Source organism: Dipodomys ordii, unplaced genomic scaffold, assembly GCF_000151885.1.
Source record: "Dipodomys ordii isolate 6190 unplaced genomic scaffold, Dord_2.0 Scaffold111, whole genome shotgun sequence".
Lineage (NCBI taxonomy): Eukaryota > Metazoa > Chordata > Mammalia > Rodentia > Heteromyidae > Dipodomys > Dipodomys ordii.
In genome coordinates this window covers 2,745,523-2,749,416 of record NW_012267327.1, presented here as the reverse complement: position 1 = coordinate 2,749,416, position 3,894 = coordinate 2,745,523, and the positions used below count along the sequence as shown (strand labels likewise).

Genomic DNA, 3,894 nt, shown 5'->3' with positions numbered 1-3,894 from the left:
ATAATGATGACTTCTGTCACTGGGTGGGGGGGGGTGAGGGGGAAAGGGGTCTAGGGATTTGGGAATGCCCGGATATTCCTGTATGTCAAGATCTAGAGGAAGGCTTGCTTGTCCATCCCACCAAGACGTTAACTATGATGATGCAAAGTCCCTGCTTCCAATCCTTCCCCCACCTTGGGTTGACCAGGGAGGAGGGGGGATTGTAGCTATTTACAGCAACCCTGGTGTGAGGGAGGATTGAGTCACGGAGTACCTGGGGGAAGCAGCTAGGTGGAAAACCTTTGTCTGTGGAGGCTGCCTGTGTGAGCCCTGTACCTCCTGCCCTTCTTGAATATTCGTTTGCCTGTTTTGGATCTCTCTGCTTCAAGATGAAAGGTTTAGTCCAGGTTAAAACCAAAACAAAAAGTGCATCCCCCCCCTCCAGACTGAGTTCCTGGGGGGCACAGCTGGATACCGAGCTCCGCTGCAGCAGCCGTGGGCTGGCTCGGGATCCTCCTCCTGCCCACCCCGCCCCGGGCTGCAGAGCGAGCTGGGGCAGCCTGAGGCTGCAAGGTGGCTGGCTGCAGCTCCGCGCAGCTTCCTCTCCCCTGCCGCGCACAGTAATGGATCTCTGCGTCCTAAAAGGGGAAGATAATGCCGGGTTTAGCTTATAAATAGATGGTTGTGTGCTCTCCCAGCGAAGCATTGATTGAGACAGCCGAGCTGACTATTGATCTAATTTTAACTCACATGGAGCCCTCACCCTCCCGGTGCCTGGCTGGTGGCGGCTTTGCGGCGCGCGTGGGGCAATGACTCCGGCGACCGCTAGAGGGCGGCCACGGGTCCTCCTGGCCCATCCGGAGCCTGGGGCCTCTGTTTACTCACAGACGTACAAAGCTGGCCTTCATGGGGCCTGAAAAATAGAAGTTTGGTTTTCCTGCGCCTGGATGACCTCATCTCTCACGAAAGTCAAGAGGGAAGCGGGGAACTGGATGACAGGCAGCGGGGAAAATAAAGCTTGCATGGCACCTCCTCCCACTCCTCCGCCCGCCCACACCCAGCACTGGGGGTGTGCTCCTTAAAAACCAAGCTGGAGCCTGGAAGTGGGGGGGTGGAGTGCTAAATTCTCCCTGGTCGGGTGGCTCTCGGTGCTCTGCAGCTTCTGCGTGGGTTACCATCGCCTACTCTCTGCCTACAGCCCTTCTACTGAGTTGTCACCGAAGGCCAGTGCAACCCACGGTCTGCAGGGAAGAGTGACTCCAGTCTATCCTGTCAAAGTTTAAGTCAGGGTCCCAGTGAATTCCCCCTCTGCCTCCTCCTCCCCTTATCCTTCCCCATTCCCCTCCCAACTTCCGCCTTCCTCTCTCCCTCTCTTTTAAAGCTAACCTCTTTATCCAAAAATCAAGAAACCAAGAAGGAATAGAACCAAGATAAAAACCCCAGGGGTGAGCTACCTAGAGCTCTGCGGTGGGTTACCATAGCAAGTATCATAAATCACCAAAGCTTTTTTTTATTGTTGTTGATATTGTTGTTGTTAGGAGTTGTACAAAGGGGTTACAATTCCATAAGTCACCTTATGAGTACAATGCTTCCTGACAATGTCACCGCTTCCTTCATCCACCTCCACGCTCTCTCTCCCATCCTACCCACAAGTCACATAGTTCATTTTTCACATAGTTCACATTGGACACAATGACCTCCTGTGTTTTCCATTCCTCTCTCCATTCCTGCGCCTGTCTCCCACAAAGAAAAACACAAGGCACATGTTTCTGTTTCCTGGTATTTATAGTGATTAGTTGTTCAGAGGAGTTATGTCTTAGGATTCTTCCTTTAAGTAGACCCCCCTTTTATCAGTTTGTGTTTAAACGCATAGAGCCTATATAGGTTTTCATGCCTAACGGTATTTTTAGATCTAGCTGCTACATATGCAAGAAAAACTCACTGTTGGTTTTGCTGAGCCTAGCTTATTTCACTTATCCTGATTTGTTCTAACGCCATCTATTTCCCTGCAAATGACATTATTCTAATTGGTGAGTAAAATTCCATTGTGTACCACATGTTTTGATCCATTCATCTGTTGTAGGACATCGGGGTTATTTCCATTATTTGGCTATCTTCACCAAATCTTAAACTCTCTATATCCCCAATCAAAAGGAAGTGCACAGTGTACATGAAAAGCTAGTTGTTACTTTATAATAAGCCATCCAAACAGCTTTTTTTCATTTTTATAGTTCAGCAGTCTTTTATTTTTTTTTTGCATCTCTTAGGCCATGAATTCATAGAGAATAGGTCCTAATAGTTCAGGCTCCTTTCCATTGGGTCTCACAAAGTGTGCTTCTCTGGGTGGAGCAGGCTGGCACTTCAGCTGAACCCAAGTTCCTTTCTCTTTAGCTTCTTCTTTTTCTGGTTATTTTCCTTCACTTATTTCAGGAAGCTATCTCAGTTATTTTAGAGTGTTTAGTATGCTCAATATGCACGTTAATCCTCTTGGCAAGGATCTTGCCCTTAACTTGGTTGTTCGCAACAATGCCAACAGCATGCTGGGTAGCATTGTAGGCCCTTCCAGTTTTGCATGGTAACATTTGTGGGGCATTCCTTTTTGAACAGTACCCATTCCCTTGATGCCTACAATATCATCTTCTTGTAGATTCTTATGTGTGTGGCCAAAGGAACAACTCCATGTTTCCTGAAGCACCTAGAGAACGTGTATGGGATACCTCTCATCTTTCCCTTTGCATTCATCATTTTGACAAATAACTGGAAGATGGCAGTTCCAGCCCTTCTCCCTCCAAAAGGCCCCCAAAAGCTCTTTGTAGGGAGAACTGTTGAAAAAGTGAAAAACTTGAAAGTTGTCATCTGGTAATAGCTTTATAGAATGAAATAAAGTAGACAAAATAAGGAACTTCCCTCATTTGGGCACACAGTCAACAAATATTTGCTTATAACAGACTGACTATTAGGAGTAGACACTAGAACACTGCCGTTAATAAGACAGAAGCGGGCCAGGAGTGGTGGCTTTCTCCTTGAATCTCAGTTATTCAAAAGTCAGAATTTGAAAAATGATCATAGTTCAAAACTAGCAAGAGAAAAACATTAGTGAGACCCCCATGTCAAAATAAGCTAGGCCTGATGGTTCATGTTTGTCATCCCAGCTATTTAGGAAGGTATAGTTAGGAAGATCAATGTTTGAAACCAAACCAGAGCAAAAATATGATGCCCTATCTAAAAATAACTATAGCAGAAAAGGGGTTGGGATGTGGTTCACATGGTAGAGCATCTACCTAGCAAGTGGGAGGGCCTGAGTTCAAATTCCATACTGGAAAATAAAAGAACACAGAAGTGATCTAACTCTTCAAAAACTTTCATGAGAGAAGTGGGGTTATATAAGTAAGGGAACAAACATGCCATTATAATTTGTGATCATCATAAAGGGACCTGGTTTATTCAGGAGGAAGAAGTCGAAAGAGGCCTGTCTGAACAAATAGCCTTGAAGCAGAGAGCCAATAACAGGAGTAGGAATTAACCAGGTTAGTGTGAGGATACACCCATCATGAAGAGATATACGTAAGTCTTGAGGGGGAAATGGCACTGGGAAATGGGTGAGCAAGTGGGAGGCAGGAGAGCTCACATGAGCTTTTATAAACCACAGTGAAGATAAACATCTTGAGTACAATGGGAGGTCTACTTAAGAGATGTGGGTATGAGAATAAAGGGATCAATTTGTGTATAATATACTTTGTTTTGAGACAGGGTCAAGCTACGCAGCCCAGTCTGGCCTCATACTTGTGATCTTCCAGCTTCAGTCCCTCAAGTACTGAGATTACAGACATTTGCCACCATACTGGATGCCTTGATTTGTGCATTGTAAAGGTTACTTTGTCTGCGGTAAGAAGAAGGGACAGGAGGCCCAGTTGC

The 3,894-nt window shown here is 46.1% G+C and overlaps 1 pseudogene; it reads right to left on the bottom strand.

The window, feature by feature from the left end:
• Nucleotides 1-2,242: 2,242 nt before the first annotated feature.
• On the bottom strand, nt 2,243-2,724 carry LOC105994903 (annotated as a pseudogene).
• Nucleotides 2,725-3,894: the final 1,170 nt, after the last annotated feature.